Raw genomic sequence first — 27094 nt, forward strand, 5'->3', positions numbered from 1 at the left:
ATTATAGCTTTAGCATTAGCACTAGTTCCTTCTTTTTCTGAATACAGTTAGCTTAGCTAGCGAACTCTGGCATCTGGCAGCATACATTCTTAGCTTTACCTCACGATTGTTGTTCCTTCATTAAACGGATGGTTATGAAATAAAAATGTTGATTATTTGTTCATTAATAGAAGTGTTTGTTATGCTAAGATTTACATATTTTTAAATCAAACTCCACACAAACTCGTTTTTACACTGAGCTTAGCATATTTAGCTCCACATAGCAAGCACAAACAAACCTCAACCCTGGTTAACTAATGCTAACTGTATGAGATGGTAATTCTAGCTGTGTCTATGCTTTGTGTTAATGTTCATCAAAATAATGAGAAAATGTAAATTGTGTAACATATTAAAGCAAAATCCAAGTCAATAACCATTTAGGAACCTTTATTTTAAAGAGTGTATATTTCAGTCTTTCTTTCTTCAGGCTGAAGTTATTTTTCTCTTCTTCATAGCTGGCCTGAACACAGAGGGGGTGAAATAGATGCCTTGGTGCAGTCTGTACTTTGCTCAAGTGCACAGCAACAGCAGGTAGCTCAAACTCAGTCTCCTGCAGTGACATGAACCAGGATCAAACCAGCAACCCTACAGCTGCTACTCAGCAGCCCTAACCTCTGAGCCACCTACCACAACAAGGAAGCTGCTTCACATGGCCTTAAAGTCAACCTGAAACCAAAATGAACCTTTTATTTATCTTGTTAGTTCATGTTTCTGATTATATTAAGCACAATCCATCATATTCTACCATTTAAAAGACAAAAATTGATGTTTTTCTGTAATCTTTAATCAAAGTGTAGCGACTTTAATCTCTAAATGTCTTCTGATTTTTCATTAAGTCACTGTGCACAAGGAGGCCAGGAAAAATGATCAATCATATCATATTTCACCTTTCTCTCCCACCAACCTCACCTAAGGAGACCACCCCACCTAAATGAGACCCCCCAATACAACATTTCACTTCTCTTTCACAGCATGTCACTCACAGTACAGAAATAAAATGTGTCATGATTTATGCATGATTTCTTGATGATCCACACTGATTTTAGGATATATTAGTTTTACCAAAGTACAAACGGTAATTAAAGTGATACTGACGAGATCCGCGAATGAATCAGGAACGAATCTGCAGTGTAGCAGTTCTGTTCCTGTTATGGAATAACAAAGCATGCAAATAGACAATCCATGCTGTTATTGTTAGTGAGTGTTCTGGGCTATTTAGTCCTTTTAATCCAGGTTATCTGTGATAATTTAGAGAAATTAAATACTTTATCTAGTTTCAAATACACTTTTTTGGGGATTTGTAAAGTCAAATCCAGAAAAATTACATTACACAAGCTCCTCTGGAAAAACGATTTCAGCCACTGTATTGCTCTGCTGTCTCTATCTCTGTACAAACCAAATAAAAAGACTTAAATCTCTCTTAATGCTGCTGGAGTCTTGAACAGCCTCAGTCTCCATTTAAGAAGGTGAAGCCTAAATTCCTCTTGACATTTTAGCTAAGATCAGCCTCACTCGAGCTAGACTTCCACTTTCGCTTACTTTAAGGGGCCTATTTTCTACATTTTCTTGCATCATATTCTTTTCTCTGATGCCCACTTATAACTCGATTTTCAAACCATGACATAGTTCTGAGTAAAACACAGAGTCAGGGATGATCTCTGAGCTTGTTGAGCATTTTTACTCGATGATGGGTGGGGATGGTGAGAGGGGGACATGTAGCATGATATTATTAGTTAATTGTATTTTTACTTGGTAATGTAATCAAAAATCACAAGATATTTTAGTGATTGGTGAAAATCATCACAATTTAATGGATGATTATGCAAAAGCAAGACTTTTGGCCTTTAAATGATATGATCTGATGAATTATGCTTAATATAATCAGGGACTGAGCCCCTCCAATGGAAAACCACATATTAACCATTCCTTTTTTTGGATTATCAGTCATTTTCGTTGTCTATTTTATTATGTACAATATTTTACATTAAAAACCTTGTTTTTTACATTAAAAGCAGGACATCAAATGTTTTTCGTTGCAAGGGCTCAACTAACACAGTGAAAAAAAAGTCTAATTTTTCAGACGTGGAAAAAAATCAGCCACTTCTTTCGGATGTTTGGATCCTTTGAAAGGCTGTAATGATCCATTTGCTTCCTGACAGCCAGAAACAACACAATGTTGAATCATTTTTCCACATCTTCCACTCCGCAGTAAATACTCACTTCAGCTTAATGGGTGGTACTACAATGCTCTAGACTAAATAAATTGTCATATATAATGTGTTCAAGGTTTTGATTAATTCAAAGTGGATTGATTTTGCAGCTTAGTTTCCATATGTGGACTCTATGGACTGGGGAGTGAGTGGTATGATTTAAAAAACTACAGAGCACACAAAACTCTTTTATTAGGGAAGATCTGATTTTCTATGATATGGGCCCTTTAAGTCTTTTTTTTTGTTTTGACAGAGCTAGGGCATGATCCAAGTGTGCTGGCCTCCTCTAGCGAGGCAGCCAGCCATGAGAGAGCCCTCCAGCTCAAGATCAAGACTGAGTTGGGGGGATTTGGGGGTTTGCAAGGTCCTCTGAAGTCTGTATGGTTGATGTTTGCAACAACTTCCTAGGCCCTCCTAGGTTCCCCCTGGCATATACTTCATGAAACCCTCTTCTTATATTTTGTTCAATTATTTCTTACTCATTGCTCACTGAAATGATCAGAACAATTCTGGCAGAAGTGATCGTAAACTTGCAATCAATACTATATACATACATATATGTATGTATATATATATATGTGTGTGTATATAGTATTGGTTGCAAGTTTATATATATATATATATATATATATATATATATATATATATATATATATATACACAAATGTAAAAATGTTACGAGTGCAAATTCAAACCTGGTGATATAGAATGTAAAACATGTCATCCATTACATAACTAATTATGTAAGTAATTCTATACATATAAATGTACATGTAAACCAACATATTGCCAAAATGACTTACTGTTAATGTTATGTGAGCTTCTGCAGGGATTTACAACTGTTTTGCATGATTTACAAGGGCCAATTTCAGTGCCAGGTTTTTTTCTGTAAGTTTTAGGTGCTCACTGGATGAGTCAAGTAATGCAAAATGATTCAACTTGTAAGTTGGATGGAACTGACTGGAACTGAACGAATAAATTTAGCACAGTTTTGACAAGCCACTCTTACAAATCCCTGCAGATTTGTCATTCTCAACCCTGATTTATAAAAAAACCCTTTTTTTAAGGTCTTTAAGCATTCAGACATGCTGATCAGAGGAACTAAGGCTTTTGACTGAGAGCAGCTTGTTGTCAGCTTACAGTAACTCTGAGAAAGTCATGGCAATACGCATCTATGTAAAGATAATGAGCAGCAATTAGCATTTTGGGCCCTGTATGGAAAAACAGAGCGAGTGATTAAAAAGCAAACAGCTTCACTCCAAACACTGAGGTTTCTGTTCGTAGTCTAAGCATGACAGATGGGCAGGAGACTCAGTGACCTTTCGGATGACAGACAGTGGGGGTGGAGTTGAACGCAGCATTCTTTAACACTGCTAAACCACTAGTGGTAGACTCTTAGGACTAGTAAAAGACTTTTGGTGCATTGAGGCAAGGTCATTTATATGAAATGCAACTCAATACATCACGCAAGTCACATCATGAACTTCACACCGTCCTCGCCTACTGTACAAATGGCAGAGAAATGATTTATTTATGCAGCCCTTTATAGTTACTGTTGTACGTTTGGACAGGCTAGGCCACAACCACACTGAACATTTTGTGTTGCCTTGTGAAATCAGTATGACTGAGCCTGGCCTGGAAGATTGGTGATGAAAAAATCTTCTATTTTGGTGCAGTTAGTGAGCTATAGCTAGCTTACTAAACATAAACAGTAAAAACACAAAAGTGAACATCTTTATACCACATAATTTTATACTCACAAGAACATAGTGCTGCACACTGAGTAGCAAAAAAGTGTAGATACCTGCAAGGAGGCAGTGGGGTGACTAGTGTGTTCAGATGTGCTTAGTCAAGGAGCTAATATAGTTAGCAAGCTAGCTAACTCATCGACCATAAACAGTAAAAACACAAAAGTAAAGACAGTTATACCATCTAATACAGTCTCATGACTGCCTGCATATGATAGAGTTTCTATTATGTGTTTACTTATAGTCAGTGGGGAAGAAACATTTAAAGGTTGTGCTTATTTAGTGTTTCCTCCATTTTGTTTCTAAGGTTAGCTGTTGTAACATTGCTAGCAAGTGAAGCTTCTATTTGTCTCTCTCTCTGGCATTGTTACCTAGTAGCTAGACTTTTTGATACAGCTTCAGGAAATATTTGGTCACATTTTCTGGTACTGCTGTAATGTCAGTACAAGTGTAATGGGGAAAATGTTGGCAAATCCCTTAGAATAACTATGATTAGCTAGCTAGCTCCATTAAAACAGCTGATAAACTAAGTAATACACACTCTACATTTACAAGTTTTGACAAAAACTGAGTAGTTTCTTATTAAATTGAACTGGATTCCCTGTTTAAAAACAATGGCATAAATCAGCATACCTGGTCACAAGCAAAACTAGCATACGTTGTGTTTTGGATGTTGGTATGCTGGTCAGCAGCAATTGAGCAATGGAAGCTGTTATGCAGATCACCACTAAAACTAGCATATCGTTGCTGACGGAACAAAACCTCGTATCTCCAAAATGGTGACTTTACAGGAGAAGGAAAAACCTAGTTTACTTTTAATGTAAGTCAATGGAACCAGACTTTTTCCAAGTCATTTTGGGCCATTTCTGTTTGTCCATGCAGCATGAAATTTACACATAATGTAAAGGACAATAGGAGTTTTCAAGTTCTGTCAAAAACTGAAAAACGACAAAAAAGGAGATACTAGGTTTTGTTCCGACAACAGCGATATGTTGTGTTTTGGATGCTGGTATGCTGGTCAGCAGCAAAGGAGCAATGGAAGCTATAATGTAGATCACCAATAAAACTAGCATATGTTGTGTTTGGATGCAGGTGACCAGCTAATCCAGCATCAGACCAGCATAAACCATCTTAGACCAGAATGGAATTCATGCTAGTCTAAGCTGTTTTTATTAGCAGGGTTTTTCCAGTATTATGCAAAGCTTGTGCAGCTTTACACCATGGATAGGTCAATTCAAATCAATATAGGCCACAGATATGCTAGAAGGTATTTCTGAAATGTCCTCCATATATGTATATATTCAAACAAAATAAGGGGTTATAGTGTATGTGTCAACTTCTCAGCACAGACTATAAGGTTTTAGAGTAAACCCGTAAGCGTGCATTTGCCTCTGACAAAGAAATGCTTCCAGGAACTCTCATCAGTGAGCTGTCATTGTGGCCTTTCACACAGCCAGAGAGAAGCATTCCCTACCCATCAGGCTCTGCTGGAGTCCTGTCAGCCCGAACACACACACATACACAGTCACAGTGCATTTAGCCTGTAATGCAAACACGTTGTTTTTATACAATGTCAGGACGTAGAGTCATACATATACCCCCTACGTATTATACAAAGTATGCAAGTATCTATATCTAATAAAATGTTTGCTTTATTTATAGTATGCAATTATCTATATGTAACAATAATATATTCCTTATGTGTTATATATATAGACTACGTAAGTATCTATATGTAATAATATATCCTGTATGTATTATATATATTATGTAATGATTGCAATGATGTCTGAAATCTAATTGAAGTATAATCCTATTGATATTTTATGATTTAAAGTTCATTTGAGCAATTGGGAACACTTAAATGGTCAACCATGACTTCCTGTTTCACTGCACTCTTAAAAATGGTTCTTCAAATGTTCTTTAGTAAAGAAAATGGTTCTATATATGATTAACAGGTTCTTTGCATCATGCAGCATCCTTCAGATTGATGTAGAACATGCTGTTGATGATTCTATATAGAAAGTTTTTGAATAGGATTCTATATAGCACCAAAACAGGTTCTGCTATTGTTACAATTTCAAGCTTGTCACAGTAGAAGAACTACTGTATTGAACCCTTTTCAAAAAGATTCTAAATAGAACCATCTACAGCACATTCTAAATCTATCTGAAGAACATTTGTTGAAAGTTTGTGAACACTTTAGAATTTTCTGCATAAATTTGACCTAAAACATCATCAGATTTTCAAGTCCTAAAAGTAGACAAAGTGAACCAAATTAAACAAATGAGAAAAAAATATCAGACTTGGTCAATTATTTATTGAGGAAAATGATCCAATAGTACAGATCTGTGAATGGCAAAAGTATGTGAACTTTCAGAATTAGCAGATAATTAGAAGATGAAATCAGCATCAGGTGTTTTCATTTAATGGGATGGCAATCAGGTGAGTGACCACCTTGTTTTATTTAAAGAACAGGGATCTATTACAGTCTGACCTCTTACAACACATGTTTGTGGAAGTGTATCATGACACAAACAAAGGAGATTTCTGAGGACCTCAGAAGAAGAGTTGTTGATGCTCATCGGGCTGGAAAAGGTTACAAAACCTTCTCTATAGAGTTTGGACTCCACCAATCCACAGTCAGACTAATTGTGTACAAATGGAGGAAATTCAAGACCACAGTTACGCTCCCCAGGAGTGGTTACAAGGAACCCAGGAACCATGGTGTGCACAGCAGGGTTGCAAGGAGAAAGCCGCTGCTCTCCAAAAAGAACATTGCGACCCATCTGCAGTTTGCTAAAGATCACATGGACAAGCCAGAAGGCTACTGGAACAATTTTTTGTGGATGGTAGATCTTTTTGGTTTAAATGAAAAGCACTGTGTTTGGAGAAGATAAAACACTGTATTCCAGCATAAAAACATATCCCATCTGTCAAACACGGTGGCGGTAGTGTCATGGTTCGGGTCTATTTTGCTGTATCTCGGCCAAGACGGCTTGCCATCATTGTTAGAACAATAAACTCCAGCAAATTCTAAAGGAAAATGTCTGACTGAGAGCTGAAAGTCAAGAGAACATGGGTCATGCAGCAAGACAACAACCCTAAGCACACAAGTTGTTCCACCAAAGAATGGTTAAAGAAGAATAAAGTTAATGTTTTGTAAAGTCCTGACCTTATTCCTATAGACATGTTGTGGAAGGACCTGAAGCAAGCAGTTCATAAGAGGAAACTCACCAAAATAACAGAGTAGAAGCTATTTGGATGGAGGAATGGGCTAAAACTCCACCAAGCCAATGCGCAGGACTAATCAACCGCTACCAGAAATGCTTAGTTGCAGTGATTGATGCACAAGGAGGTCACACCAGATACTGAAAGCAAAGGTTCACAAACTTTTGCCATTCACAGATCTGTAATATTGGATCATTTTCTAGTCTAATATTTTTGTCTCATTTGTTTAATTTGGTTTTCTTTATCTACTATTAGGACTTCTGTGAAAATCTGATGAAGTTTGTGCAGAAGTTTATGAAATTTATGCAGAAATGTAGAAAATTCTAAAGGGATCACAAACTTCCAAGCACCACTGTATATATACAAGTGTGTCAGGTCTATATGCAAAAATAAGAATAACATGTCCCATATGTGTTATACATATATTAAAGAGCAGGAGAGGTAATACAAAAAGAAGACACTTCTCTCTCTATTTTTCACTCTCTCTCTCACACACACGCACACACACCCACATGCATGCTATAATTTTCTCTCTGTAACACACTGTATGCAAACACTTCGTCTTGTATTCAAAAGCGGCCCACACACGTCAAACCATGACACTGTGTTTTCTCCTCTCAGTATCATGTCTTGAGTGTGATCCTGTGTTCCGAGCTCACACTGCTTTCTCCATTCAGCAGAGTGACATCAGAGTCAGCTCACACACTGCACACACACACAAAGCAACCTCCATAACACGCTGTCTACGCCAAGACTGTGTGTATCTGAGTGTTTCAGACGGCGATGCATCGGCCATCCCGCTTCCTTCTTATCTCTCCCTCCCTCTCTAAGGCACTAATGTAAAATATAGAGTCTGGGTGGGTGGTTCTGAAGCGTCTGTGAGTTTAGATAAAAGGAATAATGATGAACTTTGTGTCAGCCACATTTTCTGTAGGACATTAAAGGGCCCATGTCATGGAAAACCAAATTTTCTTCCCTGTTTTGCAATAAAGTTTGATGTACTACGTGAACAGTGCTGAAGTTTCCCGCCACAGTCCATATAGTCCATATGTGGAAAGTAAGCGGTAAAAACAGCCTGTTTTGAATCAGATGTTGTTGTGATGTCACAAAAACCAGTGCATTTAGATAGACTGACCAATTCAGACTATAGCAATTTAGCCCTGCATGTTCATATTGAAGTTATAAGGAGTTACAGGAATGTTTCAGTATGGATGCTTTTTGGATTAGGCACAATACAAGGCAACCAATCAGAACATATGTCATTTACGCGCGTTCCGCTGTAAGTACGCTGGCGCAATATGGCTGCCGCTTTACATCAGTTTTCTGTTAGCTTTGTATTGTTTGTTTTGATGTTTGCCTGAGAAGTTTGCCTGCATATCCACTGAGATAGTGGCTGAGAGCGGTTTTCCAACTGTGGCTCGGGGGCTTATTGGACTAGCTGTTTGGGTGACGCAGCATCGCGGCTATTATGCGGCCCGGACTGGCCGCTTGGGTGACGCGGCGGCGCGGCTGCAGGGCTCTCTGGACTGGGGACCTGATCGACGTGGCATCGCATGACCTGGGCTGGCTGCCTGGTTAATGCTGCACTACAGCTGTTCGGCTGCATGAGCAGCCGCTATGTATTGATTGTAAAGCATCCTTGAGCATGGGAAAGGCGCTATATAAGTAAAAGGGATGATGATGATGATGATGATATATGTCTTAAAGGCACAGTAACAAAACAATCCTAAGTAATTCTTAGGGATAAAGAGAAGTTTGGAAAATGGTCAGGTAAAAATGAAATACGACTGCTTTCCGTAAATCTAACCACCCATTACTTTGGTCTTTATGACATCACAAAAACAATGAATTCAGAACAAGCTGTTTTTCAGTGATATGGGTCCTTTAAATGATATGTCAATGACAAGATAAACACATTTGTGTACTGATACAACATATGTATGTGCATAAGAACAGAATTAATTCTCTCTCTCTCTCTTCTGCTCTCACTCGTTTGCTCACTGCTGTGGCTGAAGAGGGTCATTAATCTTGCACAAAGTCACAAAGAGACGAGTCAAAGGTCAAGCAATCAATCCTGATCAGGTAGTCTGCTTCTGTAAGGGATTGTAGCTGCAGTCTCTCAGTCAATAACACCGCTGCTGCATGTTTTCCAGTCTGGTACAACACAGGCTGTCCGGTGCACAGCAATCAGACGCATCACAGACAATCAATCACTCACATGCCGAGCAGAGTCAGTGAGGATTTAGACCGTCAGCACTTTACATGTGCTTCAAGATCACTGATCAAACGGCAAAATTCCCCCCTTTAACCCTTTAATCTGTCTATAGGCTCTCGGTTTCAGACAAGTGACATGATCACACAGTCACAGCAATGAAGCTCTCTTACAGTGAACTCTTTCATGTCTTATTCTGTCTTTCCCTTTTTCTTGCTCTCTTATGCCCTCCTCCATCTCTCTCTCTCACTCTCCTTTCTCTCTTTAATTCCTCTCTCTTTCTATGCTCTTCCTTTATTCTCTTAGCTGTTCTGTTCTATTCATGTAAAATATTGCCAAAGTATAATACCTCTCTCTTTTTCACCTTACTTTCTTTCCCCATCTCTATCTTTCTATCCTCTTTCTGTTTCTCTCTCTCTCCTTTTTGTCTTCCTTCCATCTTTCTCACCTAATTCTTTCTCTCTCTTTCTGCCTTTCACTCTTTCCTTTCTGTCTTTCTCTTTCCCTCTCTCTCACCTTTTTATCTGTCTATCTCTCTCTCCTTTACCTCTTTCTCTTTGTCTTTTCTTTGTCCTTATCTCTACTCTTTTGGTCGATCTTTGTCTTTCTCTCACTTTTTCTCTCTTAATATTGTTATTCTTTTATCTATCTATCTATCTATCTATCTATCTATCTATATTTCTTTCTATCTATATTTCTTTCTTTCTTTCTCTCACCCCTCTTTGTCTTTCTCTCTTCTTAATCTTTTTTCTTCTTTCTTTCTTACATTTTCTTTCTTTCTTTCTTTCTTTCTCACATTCTCTCACTCTTCTATATCCTTCTCTCTTCATCTCTTTCCTTTTCTTTCTTTCCCTACCCCCTTTCTTCATCTCCCTTTCTTTCTCTCTGTCTTCTCTAACACACACTCTGACTGTGTTTAACCAACTTTCAATCAATAGAATCAATACAGAATCACACACACACACACACACACACACACACACACACACACACACACACACACACAGACAAAGCCCAATAAAGAGACTGAAGAGGAAAACGACAGCAGCAGCAGAGACAGACACTCGGGCTTATTTTAGTTTAGATTTGCATTTTTTATCTTTTTGATCTAAAATTACTTAAAGACCTTTAACATTGCTTTTCCAGCTTCTATTTTCTGACTCAAAAGCTTTTTAAACACTATTTTAGAGTCACATCAAGCATCTCTATTGCTTTTGGCAGCTGTGAGGACATCATGAGACATTTAGTGACCTCATGTTGACTCAAATACAGCTGCTGCTGTTTTAATAGAGATGAGGCCTGTAAGTCATGTAGTGACTTTGTCTCCAGCAGCCTAAATCAAATCTTGCACAAGTATATTTGATAAATACAATTGTAATATGTATTTTTTCATATGAACTGTTTAAAGAGCCCATATCATGAAAAATGCAAAACAAACAAATGATGTACACATACATACATACATACATCATCTAAACCACTTATCCTTCTTGGTCGCGGTGGGGTGCTGGAGCCTATCCCAGCTGTCACTGGGCGGAAGGCAGGATACACCCTGGACAGGTCGCCAGTCCATCGCAGGGCACAAATGATGTAGACACTGTTAAAGTTTGAAAAAGAGCCAGTGTATACATACGCATGTAAATTAAACTGCAAAAACAGCCCATTTTGAATGCATTGTTTTATTTCTGATGTCACACCACCTCATTTGCATATATCTGCCTATTCAGCTTAGAGCAGTTTGGCTCTGCCCATTCACACTGAAGATACAAGGAGTGCTGCAAATTATAAGTGTGGCTATTTTGAAAGAGGTTCAACTCAGGGCAGCCAATCAGAACTGAGCTCATTTGGATATACTAGTCTTAAAGCCACAGTAACAAAAACAGCCTGTTGAGTTGTAACGGATAATGAAAGGTTGGAAAATGGTCATGGGAAAATGAATTATGGTACATAATACCACGCCAACATACACAAAGATGTGGGACATGGGCCCTTTAATAGTGCTACTGTTATGATACACTATATATGAACTGTTTGCTAACACCGTTCCCCTGCATTAGCAGCTCCACGCCGGTCACTCGCAGGGTCCAACGCATGGTGTGAAAGCGAAAGTAATTAATCCCAGCAATGACAATGAGTGGTTCATCAGGTGCAAAGTGTTGAAGAACGGACAGGCAGGCAGTGTGTTCGCTGCCTGTCTGGTTGCCATGGTTTCCTCCGAACACCAGGAGGTTCAAACCAAGCGCTCAGTGAAAACCCCCTCTTTGTCTTCCTGCATATGGATTTTTTTCACACCTCAGGGTGTGATATTTAAGCATATGTTAACACTTCTGCAACACCACATTTGCACACCACTGTTAAAAGGATTTTCCATAATACAGTAGCATTGTGCTGTGAAATGAAGTGCACAATAAGCTTTACCAACTGAGACGTCACAGAACGTGGAATAACACGGAATCATCAAAATTCCGGACACTTTTTCACACAAGACGTTTCAGCTGAGTGCTAATACCAACTCTACTGTGCAACTACGCATAATTTGCATTGCCGAGGCGCCACATCAGATCATTTTAGATGAAGGAATATTACATAAATAAATAATAGCCAAGTTAATAAGACGGTACTGAGCATGGCAAAGTGCATTGGACTCGGCCGTGGAAATTAATTCCTTTTAATTAAGACATTTCTCGCTCCACTCATTCTGTTTAATGTATTTTTCCCCCCAGTCTTATACACTGAACAATGAAACTGCTGTATAAAGAGTGTGTTATTAAGTTCATTGCATTTGATCATCAGTGCAAGAAGCTCATCCTTTGTGTCCCACATGTAATAGGCAGTAGTAAGTATCTATATGGAATAATAATATGTGTCACATGTATAATATACTAGTAAGCACCTATATATAACAATAAAGTCACATATCTGTTATATATTAAAGTATGTACTAATATGTCCCACGTGTATTGCATATTAGTATATAAATAATAAAATGTCCTATATGTATTATATAGTAGCAAGCACCTATATGTAATAATAATGTCACATATCGATCATATATTAGTATATGTAACAATAATACATTGCATGTGTTATATAGTAGTAAGTATTTATATGTAATATGTCCCACATGTGTTACATATTAGTATATAAATAATAAAATGACCTATATGTATTATATAGTAGTAAGCACCTATATGTAATAATAATGTCACATATCGATTATATGTTAATCTATGTAATAATAACAACATGTTGCATATGTATTATATAGTAGTAAATATTTAAATGTAATATGTCCTATATGTATTACGTAGTAGTATTACATAGTAGTAAGGACCTATTGATAAAAACAATAGTAAGTAATGTGCAAAAATCAGAGACCCCCTTTAAGTTGTAGATGGTTCTGTATAGCACCTTTTTGAAAAGGGTTCTATATAGCACCAAAAGGGTTCTTCTACTGTTACAATGTCAAGCTTGTAACAATGGAAGAACCATTTTTGGTGCCATATAGAACCCTTTTCAAAAAGATTCTATAAAGAACCATATTCAACATATTCTCCATCAATCTGAAGAACATTTTCATGATGCAAAGAATCCTTTATTCATACAAAGTGTTCTTTGAGTGCCAATGGCTCTATATAGATCAATTTTTTTAGTAAAGAACCCTTGAAGAACCATCTTTAAGAGTGTAGGAAGGAAAAGTAAGTGAAAAAAACAAGAGTTTCCAAAACTAGAGGTCAAAAATGTATTAAAATATGTAAAGTAAACGGGACTCCTAACCACTGTGTAAGCCCTGGTAGACCACCAGAACTGTCACTGTCAGATAAACAGCAGAGAAAATCAAGCTGCTTCAGATCTGAAAAAATCCACGGTGTTTCTGTCCATCTTTCACTGTGAGGAAGACAACTCAGCGCTATGTGTGTGTAACTATGAAGAAGCCTCACTGAGAAAAAAAAACAAAGAAGAAAATTTGCACTAGAACACCAAACCAGAACATCTGAAATGTAGAGTGAGGTTTTTTGGACTGATGAGTCTAAATTCGTAATTTGAATCACTTAGATTACTTAGAACAACAGAAAATACAACCAACTTCTAAGACTGAACTTTGCAGTTGTTTACAAGATAGCATAGTAAACCATCCCTTCAGATATCATTGAACACCTGAAAGCAAGTCTCCTGAAAAAGAATGAAAGCTATAATAAAGGCAAAGAGTAGAAAAACTAAACACTGGAAAAAAACATATTATATTTAGATATTGAGGCTAATATTGAGTTTGTCATGCTGAACAATGAATAACTTGTGCTTAATTGTTGTTTTGAAAGAAAATTAAATAAGTATTATGTAATCTTACATTTATATAATCTCCTGGCACAACAGAAATTAAATAAATGCAAAGATCACCTACATGTGTTATTTTCTATATGTACTACATTTCACTTCACTACCCTCCACATCAGTCTAACACTTTCAGCCTCACAATATAGATGTTCAAGGCTGGCCAAAACAAAGAAACACTCAAGCCTTTGTTTGGAGTGATTTTTCCCTGTTGGTCATAACTCGGCCTCTGGTGATTGGCTCAGGGGGTAGCCCTTCTGTAGAACACAGTGCATCATGGGTGATGGAACACCCTCTGAGTCACCCAAAGAGACAAGACAGAAACAGAGCGAGTGCATGAATGAGCGAGGAGAAGAGGACAATGGGTAATTCTTGGAAAGGTGAGAGGCTAAAATAAGACAAACAAGGACAAATGACATGTACCCAGCAGAGCATATACTTACTACAACACAACAACACACCTAAATACAGGTCTGTTTTTATATATGTATACACACACACACACACACACACATATAAATGTGTGTGTGTGTGTGTGTTTGTGGATTTGATAAATTCCAGCACACTTAATTTTATTTAATCACATTATTAATTAGCAAACCAGAGAAGAGCTTTGGTTAAACATGAATTATGAATACACACACACACACACACACACACACACACACACACACATAGACAAGGTCGCCTCTCCTCCAAAGGCAATTTTGCTTTGTCACAGTGTCCAACACACTTATCTCTACTTTCACTGCAAACAATAAATAAAATAACCTGAGCACTAATCTCAATTCAGTTTAGCTCGCAGGATTGATTGGGTGCCATGAAGACATTTGTGTATGTATTGTCATGCATAATGCTCTCCTGATTGCCTTAGCATTACAAAAGAAGGCAGGACTGAGACAAATAAGCATTCATGCCCTTGTGTACACACTTAGACAGTCTGAGCCGTCTACACGATACCGGCTTTATCCTCTGATGTATTACATCTACAGGGTTACAATCAGACACCAGCAAATGGAAAGCATGCTCTGTAGGCCTGATACACAGGAGCTGTCCAGTGCTGAAATATGAGACGCAGAATGGCTGATGAGTGGAAAGCAAGTGGCTACACTATCAGTGAATGGAAACACACAAGAGCAGTAAGGGATCATGTTGTTTAAGCAGTTAAGAATGGAATTTGCACCTTTTTATAGCATTTTGTAAAATATGTTATGTCCAGAAATGGAAAGAAGTGGATTACAATTGGTCTCAATATAGTATATATAGTATATTTTAGTTTTCCCAGATACTTTTCTGAGTTTATTTCTAACTATTCAAGCTTTTTTTATTTTTAATAACCATTACAAAGAAATAACTCATAGCTCAACTTCTAATGTGAGAAATCTATTAGCTTTTAATGAATTAATTAGCTTTAAAGTAATTCATTAGCTTTTAAAGTCAACCCAAAATCAAAGTGGACTTTTTTATTGATCCACCGCACATATCATTGAGAGAAAAGGCTCAGCTAGCAAACAGACCCTATATGATACCACATTTTACTCAGATATATGTCACTGTATGGAAGGAAAAAGTATAGTGAACATGTTTAGCCGATGCTACTGTATACTTTTACTATTTTTGTTTATTTTTGTCATTTTAGAATAAATATCTCTTTATTAAACCCAAACTATTGCTTATATATATGTATATTGCAAGATACTGATAGATAGCTACTGGCTAATGTAAGCTAATATTCAAGGCAAGCTAATGTGTTAGCTTAGGTAGCTAACAAACTCAGTAAAACATTGAGCATTAGATCTACTTACTGGCAAATACTGAGGTACAGTAACTTAATTACCTAAAATAAATTACCTAAATTCTATATAAAACATTTTATTGGTACATTGCAAAAAATAGTTTCTTGTCAAGTAAAATTATCTTAAATCTAGTCGATATATCCAATATTTCTCCTGTTGAGATTGTTGTAAGCTTATTTTAAGATTCTTTAACTTGTTTCCAAACATTTGTCACTTGTTTTAAAGAATTTTATTAAGAAAAATTATCTCACTATATTGGCAGATAATTTTCTTTGTTCTAAGAAATGTGCTTGAAACAAGCTAAATTATCCGCCAGTACAGAGAAATAATTTTACTTAATAAAATTACTTTAAACAGGTAACAAGATGTCTAGACATGGGCTAAATAATCTTATAAGTGCACAACCATCTCAAAATAAGAAATATTAGATATATTGACTAGAATTAGGATGATTTCACTTGACAAGATACTATTTTTTGCAGTGAATAGAACCTGTGCAGGTTCTTCTCACTCATATCTCACTTGGAAAAGTGGCCCTTTAAAGAATCATCAAGGATCTTTATGGAACCAAATGTCATCACTCCAGAGAACCTTTTTTGGCACTTCAGAGTTTTCAGTGCTCTTTCCCCGACTATATCTCACTTATTTCAGTTACATCAAAACCCAACATGTACCTTGACTGTACACATTCAAACGTGTTCAGGTTTCTTTAACCTACATGATTGTCAGGTGTCAAGCAAGTCTTTCTGCTTCATCTGCTTCAAACCGCGAGACTTTCTTAAGACGGGAGCTGATTATTTTGACGAATTAGATATTCGCAGGAAAATGGTGCACTTATTCCCAGAGTGCAGAACAATGCTTTGCAAGTGCAACATTAAAAGCAGAAGTAAACAGCTCTGTGGAATATAAAAATCTACCTGAGGGATGCTCTATTCCCTTAACCAATCTGTTTGACACTTTGAATTTTTCTGTGGAAGTGCACACACATATACACTTATACATAAACACACACTCAGAGGTAGGTCTCAGCTGTATAAAGATGCCTGGGTCATTCTAATCTAAAAGCCATCCATATCAACTATCAAGAGAACCGAACCCCCCACGTTACAGCACACACACACACACACGCACACTCATGACAAATTAACTTTCCAAGTGGTTCTAAAATTGTTTGACAAATGTTTCAAAAACTAACAGGGGGTCTAGAGAGCCTTGGCTTGGGATTTCTTACACCTTGCCATGGAATTCAATTGGAATACTGATGGATCTAGTAGTAGTTGCATTCAGAATCGCTCCCTAGAGAAACAGTGCACTATCCATTTTGTAGGGTTGTTCAACTTCTCAATAAGCCAAGGAGTGATGCATTCTGAATAAACCATACCGAAAAAGTAATTCTGAACTAAGTATTCCAAACAAGCTATTTCAAATGACCCATTCCAAATGAACCAATCTGAGCAAACCAACTCCAGCAAGCCATTCTAAATGGACCAATCCGAACAACTCATTCTAAATATACCAGTCTAAATAAGTTATTCTGAACGAACCAATCTGAATGATTCATTCTAAACAAACCAGTCCAAACAAGTCATTCTGAACAAATGAATCTGAACAAGTTATTTCGACCAGACCAGTCCAAACAAGTAATTCTGAATGAACCAATCTCAACAAGTTATTCCAAACAAACCAGTCTAAACAAGTTATTTTGAGTGAACCAATCTGAACAAGTTATTCTGAACAAACCAGTTCAAACAAGTTATTCCGAACGAACCAATCTGAATAGGTCAATCTGGATAAACCAATCTGAACAAGTCAGTCTGGACAAACCAATCTGAGCAAGTCAATCCGGACAAACCAATCTGAGCAAGTCAATCTGGACGAACCAATCTGAACAAGTCAATCTGAACAAGTCAATCTGGAAAAACCAATCTGAACAAGTCAAACTAATCTGAACAAGTCAATCTGGACAAACCAATCTGAACAAGTCAATCTGGACAAACCAATCTGAGCAAGTCAATCTGGACGAACCAATCTGAACAAGTCAATCTGAACAAGTCAATCTGGAAAAACCAATCTGAACAAGTCAAACTAATCTGAACAAGTCAATCTGGACAAACCAATCTGAACAAGTCAATCTGGACAAACCAATCTGAACAAGTCAATCTGGACAAACCAATCTGAACAAGTCAAACTAATCTGAACAAGTCAATCCGGACAAACCAATCTGAACAAGTCAATCTGGACAAACCAATCTGAACAAGTCAAACAAGTCAATCCGGACAAACCAATCTGAACAAGTCAATCTGGACAATCTGAATGAGTTATTCTGAACAAACCAGCCCAAACAAGTTATTTTGAATGAACCAATCTAAACAAATTATTCGGAACAAACCAGTTCAAACAAGTTAATCCTAACAAACCAATCTGAACAAGTCAAGCCAATCTGAACAAGTCAATCTGGACAAACCAATCTGAACAAGTCAAACTAATCTGAACAAGTCAATCTGGATAAACCAATCTGAACAAGTCAATCTGGACAAACCAATCTGAACAAGTCAATCTGGACAAACCAATCTGAACAAGTCAATCCAGACAAACCAATCTGAACAAGTCAATCCAGACAAACCAATCTGAACAAGTCAAACCAATCTGAACAAGTTAATATGGATAAACCAATCTGAACAAGTCAATCTGGACAAACCAATCTGAACAAGTCAATCTGGACAAACCAATCTGAACAAGTCAATCTGGACAAGCCAATCTGAACAAGTCAATCCAGACAAACCAATCTGAACAAGTCAATCCAGACAAACCAATCTGAACAAGTCAAACTAATCTGAACAAGTCAATCTGGATAAACCAATCTGAACAAGTCAGTCTGGACAAGCCAATCTGAACAAGTCAATCCCGATAAACCAATCTGAACAAGTGTTTTACAATTAACTCCATGCTCTGCCCTCAAATTTGTTCTTTCAACTGTTGCTAGGCTGGATAACCTTTACAGAACACTGGGAAAAATTCCATTTAACCTAATAAGAGACTGTAGCAATGTTTGTGTAGCATCACTACATAATATGACATTTACATTTATGAGATTTGACAGATGCTCTTATCCAGAGTGACTTACAATTTCATCATTCTGCACAGGTAGGCGAAGGTAGTGTTAGGAGTCTTGCCCAAGGATTCTTGCTCGGTATAGTGTAGGGTGCTGGCCCAGGCAGGGGACTGAATGCCAGTCTATGGCATAGAAGGCAGAGGCATAACCCACTACACTATACCAACCACTAGAGTTAGACTGTGTAGCTACTTTTGCAGCTAATAGAAACTAGTCAGATTGAAAACAACCACGATTTTGCGATCATGCTAATGTGAGCTCGATTACACAACAACAAAAACTACATCTAATCTGTCCTAATGTGCCCTTTCATATGTTTAAGTATTATTTAATATGAATAACACTCTGCAAAACTGTTGTATGCTGCAACTTCTCAATATGTAAAATTTATACTTTAAACTTTATAATACATGTTGATGCGTTATTGAGATTTCATTCCAAGTCATTTTGGACTATTTCTATTTTTCCATACATGTCAAATGTTCCCACAATATGAAAGGCAGATAATATTTTTAAAAGGTGTGGAAAATTGACTTTGGGCTGGATGGACTACTTGTCACAAATTTACACACAATGTTCAAAATTACATTGTTAAATGAGATAAATAACACTTACACTTTGGATGAAAACTGAGCTGAATCAAACTATAACTGAAGGGTTATTGTAAAGGAGTGATAGCATTCAGCTTTAGGAGGCTTTTGTTCTGTTTTCTGCTGTCTTCTACCGTTTGCTCCATAGTCTCTGGAGGATCACAGCCTTTAATGTCACTCATAAGGTCAGTCTGGAGATTATCTCTCCCTTTCTCGTTCTCCTCTGTTTCTCCTTCACTCGTTCGTCAGTCGGAGCGAGGGATAGAGCCAGATCTGATCTGGCTCCGTCATGCGCCTGGCACAGAGCCAGAGACCCTCCTGTGAACTTACACACATCTAGACACAATTAAATATGCATGCGTGCCACTGAAGAACCTTGAGCTGTCTGCTTGGCCACGATTCTGGTGATGCTGGTGCTTGTTTGTGTGTGTGTGTGTGTGTGTGTGTGTGTACGTTTTTGTAAATTTAATGACAGAAATGGTTTGACCCCAGAAAAACAGGGGTAAAGTGGTCCTGACTTTGTAAAGTGCTTTTATATAAAAGTTCTATGTGTCATTTTTTGGAAAACTGAAAGGGCAAAACCTTGTCCTTTCAGTTACTGAGGTTAAAGCTAGGATTAGGCTTAGAAAATGCTAATTAGATATAGATATTTACATATAGTACTGTGCAAAAGTCAGAGACTACCCTTTCATTTATTCAACATCCACACAAAACAGCCTTTATGTACATACGGTATGTATGTAAGTTATTAATTTTTCAGTTTCAGAAAAAAGAAAACATATTTTTCTCCAGATAATTGGGGTCTCTGTCCCACTTTTGACACCAGTGGGTCCTCCCAACAAAAGAACACTGAATACCAAAACTTGAGTATGGAGTGAGGTTTTATGGACTGATGAGTCTAAATTTGAGATCTTTAGAAGTAACCGAAGGCAGAATATAGGCCACTGAAGCAAGGAAAGACTCTTTCAACCATGTATACAATTGTCAGTCAAGCATGGTGGAGGATCAGTGCAAATTTGGAGTATAACAGCATCTGGAGATTTGTTTGGTGATTTGCTTTTGATTGAAGGCATCATGAACACTGATAAGTTTAAACCAATTTCAATCCATCATGCAACACCCTCTGGAAAACATTTGATTGAGAAGAAGATCACACTACAACAAAATAATGACCCCAAGCACACTGTGGAAAAGATAAAAAAAATACTTATCATACAAAGACGCTGCTGTTGTTCTCAGCACAGTGGACTGACCACCTTGGAGACCAGGCCTCAACATGAATGTGTTTTGGATTACATGAATTGTGAAAAACAGAAAATGCAACAAACTTCAAATATTGAACTGTGGAGGTTTGGAAAAATATCCCTGCAGATTTTTTTGAAAAACTGAAAGCCAATCTCCTAAAAAAGAATAGAAGCTCAAGGCAAAAACGCTAAATATTGAAAAATGTGTATATATATATATATATATATATATATATATATATATATATATATATATATATATATTCTGACTATAGAAAAACAAATGTGTGTGTCTCACAAAACATAGTAAAAAACATTTTAATAATCTCAAGCCTCAAGATGGTCAGCAGCATTAACCAATCAATACAACCGAGCGTATTCATTATTCATTTGACCATCTAATGCAGTTACACTCGCCCAAACACAACAGCGTGCCACTGTTTATTTAACTAACACCCCAGCTGTGGCACTTCATAAAAATCCAATGGAATACAGCGCTAAGGAAGTGAAAGCAGACAAAGAAGGCCACACAGTAGCCACAGGCTGTTTCATCTGCATTATATTGTCCTTTAGCATCAATGGAGAGCACACTTGTGAGGAACATTTGGACTGGGGCCACACACCAAGGCCTCACACCATATTTGTTCCTGTAAATGGACAATAATTGGTCCAAGTGCTCCTGTGGGGTCTTTGTGTGTGCGTGTGTGAAAGGCTGATTGGCTTTAAGTGGATATTCTGTGGTTGTTGAGGGGCTTAGACACTGTAGTGTGATGCATTGTGGGTAGAGCCTTGTATCTACGGAAGAAGACAAAGAAACAGGCAGCTGCAGGACGGGACTGAGGGGTGATCCAGAGCTGGCCAGTCTGCTGGCGAGGAACAAAGGAGCTCCCTTTAATCAGGCTTGGTTTCTATGCTAACAAGCTCCTCTATACCTGACCTTCACTGTAGACCCCTCTCAGTCATCGTGACCTCTCATCCATGAGTAAACCCTTAAAACAACTCGTCCTCATACTAGGGACTGACTGATATGAACATTTTATCACCAATACTGATACTGATTTAAAGCTTTAGAAATTCTAGTATCAGCTGATAAAATGTAATATGGCCAAAAATTAACCCAACTCCAAAAGTGCTGGCTAGACAGTACTTTACTGACTGATTGTCAGTTGTCAAAAATGATTATTAGGTCTAAATGGTCAAATTTTAAAACTCAATTTAATTGGCAAAAACGTAAAATTATGAGAAATAATTATTTCCCTCAGGTATGTGCTCATCATAAAATAAAACATGCAGCATACTAATATTAGCAATATTAGAGCCTTGCCTAACAGTCAATGAAATCTAGCATAGCTAACAATAAGTGAAAGTTAACATGACTAACAATAAGTGAATGTTTACATGGCTAACAATAAGTGAAAGTTTACATGGCGAACAATAAGTAAATGGTTAACAATGAGTGAAATGTAATATGGCTAACCATGAGTGAAATTCAATGTGACTAACAATGAATCAAAGTTAACTTGGCTAACAATCAGTGAAACTCAAGACTAACAATGAGTGAATGTTAACGTGACTAACGATAAGCGACAGTAAAATAGCTAACAATCAGTGAAAGCTAACATGGCTAACAATAAGTGAAAGTTAACATGGCTAACAATAAGTGAAAGTTAACATGACTAACAATAAGTGAAAGTTTACATGGCGAACAATACGTGAAAGTTAACATGGCTAACAATAAGTGAAAGTTAACATGGCTAACAATAAGTGAAAGTTTACATGGCGAACAATAAGCAAATGTTTACATGGATGATAATAAGTGAAAGTTTACATGGCGAACAATAAATGAACATTTACGTGGTTAACAATGAGTGAAATGTAATATGGCTAACCATGAGTGAAATTCAATGTGACTAACAGTGAATCAAAGTTAACTTGGCTAACAATCAGTGAAAGCTAACATGGCTTACAATCAGTGAAAGTTAACATAGCTAACATAGAGTGAAGCCACTTAGCTTAAAATCATGGTAACTACAGTAACTGTCTCTTCTGAATCTTCTGAATCAAATTCATAACACCATGAGCTCATTCTATTCCTTCCCTTTACACGTTCTCCCTCAGGCCAACACTCCGTCTGTGGCATTTCAACATTAATGATTAATCTATGCTAGCTCACATGTGATCAATGTTGTTAGATGAAATTAGTGCTGGAAACTGGACATTTATCACTCACTGTCCTGGAAATCTGCAATCAACACATGATACTTTGCTTCCATTCACACATTACAAATATGTGCAAAATATAAAAAAAGTGTTTAAGGGCATTCATAGCGGCTAATCTGAACCCTGTTTGTCCCCTGTTTAGAAAGTCACGATGCTGGGGTCACTGCTTCAGCAAGGTGGTAGATTTGGCGAGACTCCACAGGCCTGGTAAGCCGGTGAAGAGGTGTTGGAATGAATAATGCATGGTGCAGCTGCTGGGGAGTTTTTGATCTCTCTCAACTTCACAGCAGCTGCCACTGGGGGAGAGATCCTAGCCTAACGTCTGCTCGGACCACATCTGTCTGTCGAGAGCACTTACTGAGATACGCCGGCAAAGATATCTTCCTTCTGTCTACGGGAGGAGGAGGAGGAGGACAGTGGGCCAAGCACCAACAAAGCTATACTCAATCGGTAGGGTGTTTACTGCAGTACTGTACGATATCGCAGTCTAACACAGCACAATAGAAAAGTAACTTATGTGGAAAAAAGTGATGTACTGAATTGACTGGATTCTAATGTGTACATTATTTCAGATGAATAAAATATGTTACAGTTACAAAATATTACAATGTTGTAATACATGAAAGGTTTCATTCCAACTAGCATTAAATGCCACTTTTATTAATTCTCTTTTTTCCATGATATTCCATGATTTTTTGACAAAGTGGGCTACATGTCAGCTGCTATTCTTTTCAAACCTCTGTACATCCAAAAATTTTTGGAAATTTTTGGAAAGCATTTTGGAATGAAACTCCTCATACAATACTGCACAAAAATCAAAGACCCCTTCACTCATTTAATTTTCAGTCAAAATGCCATTAAGTTCTTCATTTTTCAGGAGATATACAAGATAATCCATGTGCATAAAAAATATAAGACACTCCATGTGCATAAAAAGGGAAAAGTGGGACTCCTAACAACCATGCAACACCTGGTAGACCACCAGAAAAGAGCACTTTTATCTTTGAGAGAGAGGAGAAAATCAAGCTCCACTTTCGCTTCAGATCTGAAAAAATCTACAGGTGTTTCTGCCCATCCTTCCACTGTGAGAAGACAACTCGACACTGTGAGTCTGAAAGGATGTGTAGCTGTCAAGAACCCTTACTGAGAAAGGGAAATAGACAAAAAAGAAGCTGCTGGTGTTCTGACAACAACGGACTGACCAAACCAGAGTCCAGATCTCAACATCACTGAATATGTGTGAGATTACTTGGATGGTGAGAAGCAGAAAATGCAACCAACTTCTAAAACTGAACTTCGTGGTTGTGAAAAACTTCCTTTTCTTTGAAAAAGTGAATGCAAGCCTCCCTCGTGCAATTTTCTGTTGAGCTTTTGTTTTTGCAAACGCTGAGAAATAAATAACTGGTACTTAATGGCTATTTTGACTGGTAATTAAATAAATGATAGGTGGTCTCCAACTTTTGCAGAGTACTGTATACAAATATTTTGTCTCTCAGTTTGCTCACATTTGGCAAAAATTGTGTTCATGTAATACATTTTATTCATGTTCAAATCAAGCAAATTCAGTGCATTGTGTTCTTACATGGTGAAGACTGTGCTCCATCTTTCCCTTTAACATAAGTACTCACAGTAAATATATCAATAGCACACCCAGACACAGTATAAGGCAATACAACTGTGAGCTATTGATCAACCACACTGACCAAAGGTTTGCCCATTACCTTTATATAAGTGCTCGCAGTATCAATAACACACACACAGTACGATTGTCATGAACCTGTGAGCTACTGAAAATCTGACAAACTACACTGACCAAAGCTTTTCTCGTTCTTTTCATGCCAGAAGCTGTGTTGTCCAGCCAGAAACTCCAGCTTTCCAATAAGCTTCTTGGACATTTCACTATTTACCTCATTAAAACTGAACCGCCTGGACATGGATACATCTCTATGTCTGGAAAATGATCAATTATGGTAAACAGAAGCAGTCAGGGGTCCGCGTTCATTTTTTCCACGGAGAGCACGGCGTTTGAGTGGCAGACACTTTTTTTCTTTTGAGGTACTTCAGACCAGCTGTCCTGCAGTTTAACCAAGCACGAGCCAAACCGCATTAACCCCACGCTGTTCAGAGCTGCTCTAAACGTGTGCTAGCATAAAAAAGAGGAATTTAGCTTATACACATATAAAAAAGATGGTTCTTCAAGGGTTCGTTAGTAAAAGCAATGGTTCTACCTAGAACCATGAGTTCTGTATAGAACCATTTCATGCTTAAATGATTGTTTGCATGGTGAAATCGTTCTTCAGATTGATGGAGATATGGAGAATGTGTAGGTTCTATATAGAACCTTTTTGAAAATTCTTCTATGTGGCACCAAAAAGGCTTCTTCTATTGTCATGATGTCAAGCTTGCAACAATAGAAAACCTTTTTTGTGTTATATAGAACCATTTTCATTCTCCATCAATTTGAAGAACATTTTCACCATGCAAAGAACCATTTAAGCATGAAATGGTTCTTTATACACTTTTAAATAAAATGGTTCTTAGTAAAAGGAGTGAATGCATTCAGAACCACGAGTTCTACCTAAAACCATTTCATGCTTAAATGGTTCTTTGCATGGTTTTCATGGTTCTGCTGATTGATAGAGAATGTGTTGTATATGGTTCTATATAGCAGCTTTTTGAAAATGGTTCCACATAGCACCAAAAAGGGTTCTGCTATTGTTACAAGCTTGGCACTGTAACAGTAGAAGAACCCTTTCTTGTGCTGTATTTGACTGCATACAACACACTCTCCACCAGAAGAACCATTTGACCATTTAAGCATGAAATGGTTGTTAAAAAAAAAAACACGGTTCTAAATAGAACCATTTATTTACTAAAGAATCCTTGAAGAACCATCTTTTTAAGTGTGTATGGTGGAGAGGAAAGTCCCAAAATCTGGAAGCACCACCCCGGTGGATGTGGAAAGATGCCCAAGGCTTAAGTAGCAAAAAACGGAGAACCCAGTGGATGTGCACGGGGGCCCCGGGCAGTTGTGCTGCGTTCCAGAAGACTTCCACTCACACTGACCCTATAAGAACTGCGTGTTTGGTCTTCTTGGCTTGAGTGGCTCCCGTATCCCGGAGATCCTGCAGCACCGGGACAGCAGGTGCCAGCTTTCCTGCCTCCTGACCCTGTCTGCTACCACTGTCTGCTGAAAAACCTCAACAAGACTTCAACGGAGTGGTCACTGGGATGCAGACCCAGTCTCACACAGTGGACGCTTCATTGTAGTTCCAGCATCAATTCCAAAGCAAAGTCGCCAGCAATTCGTCAGTTTAACAAAACCTCGTATGTCTGAAACAGCAACTTTATACGAGAGCAGAAAAAAACAAAAACTGCTTAACGTTAATGCAACAGCATCTGACTCCATGTCATTTTGGACTGTGTTTCTATTGGTCCATTCATCATGAAATGTTCCCACAGTGTGCAGAGCAGCCGGTGGAACAGTGTAGGAAATAAAACACGTAAAACTGTGTGAGCTGTTGAAATGAGGGGGAAGTGCAGAAATAGCAGTAAAAAGAGCGAAGTTTTCTTCCTACCTCGAGCTGCTGCTGGAAGAGTGCGCGAATTGTTGCACTTGCAGGGCGAGACGGGTTCGTCCTCAGAGGATGCTCAGCCTCGCCGTGACCACAAAAACTCAACTCAGACTGATTCACAGCGTCAGATTTGCGCCGAAACAGCAGAAACGAGAAGCAATCGGAGCTCGCGCCTACCGGAGAGATGCGGAGGTGCGCGCGCTCTCCCGGTAGAAAGCTGTGTGAAACAAAGAGGGGGCTGGCAGGCAGCGGGCGGGCAGGAGATGTGCTCCTGCTCCTGCTCCCCCCCACCACCTCCTCCTCCTCCTCCTCCTCCTCCTCCGCCCCCCTCCTTCCCGCAGGGGGAACGTCACCCACGGCCCCCTCGCGCTCCTGATCATGCGCACAAAGCAGTCTAGCATAAAGGACGTGAGGGCCCGCTTTAATTTCGGAGACAGAGCCCCACCAACTGATTAACTACAGCTGCTGTTCACGAGACTAACTCACTGACTGGTGACACGCAGCTGATTCTCAGTCGCATTAGGTTTAGGGTTTGCGATCAGAATCAGGGTTAGTATCTGGGATTAGATTTTTCATGGGAGTGTTCAGTTTTAGGGAAAAGTTAAAGACATGGTTTGGAATAAAATGATTTATATTTTTATAGATGACTGGACCCAGGGATGGCGCCACACCTCCAAAAGTGGTGGGCTAAAGCGAGCTAACAGAACAGTGGCAAGAACAGAGGCTGACCTTTCTCTCTGCAAAAAAAAACAAAAAAACAACCAGGCCACTTTCTAATGTACCTA

The 27094-nt window shown here is 38.1% G+C and overlaps 1 protein-coding gene across 1 annotated transcript in view; it reads right to left on the reverse strand.

The window, feature by feature from the left end:
• ncana (neurocan a) overlaps nt 1-26511 on the reverse strand; it is a 149521-nt gene extending 123010 nt beyond the window's left edge. Inside the window, exon 1 of the mRNA XM_036556625.1 lies at nt 26313-26511. The gene's annotated coding sequence lies outside the window, so the exon portion shown is untranslated. The remainder of the gene's footprint in view (nt 1-26312) is intronic.
• Between the last annotated feature and the right edge of the window lie 583 nt (nt 26512-27094).

Source organism: Colossoma macropomum, unplaced genomic scaffold (genome assembly GCF_904425465.1).
Source record: "Colossoma macropomum unplaced genomic scaffold, Colossoma_macropomum, whole genome shotgun sequence".
Taxonomy (NCBI): domain Eukaryota; kingdom Metazoa; phylum Chordata; class Actinopteri; order Characiformes; family Serrasalmidae; genus Colossoma; species Colossoma macropomum.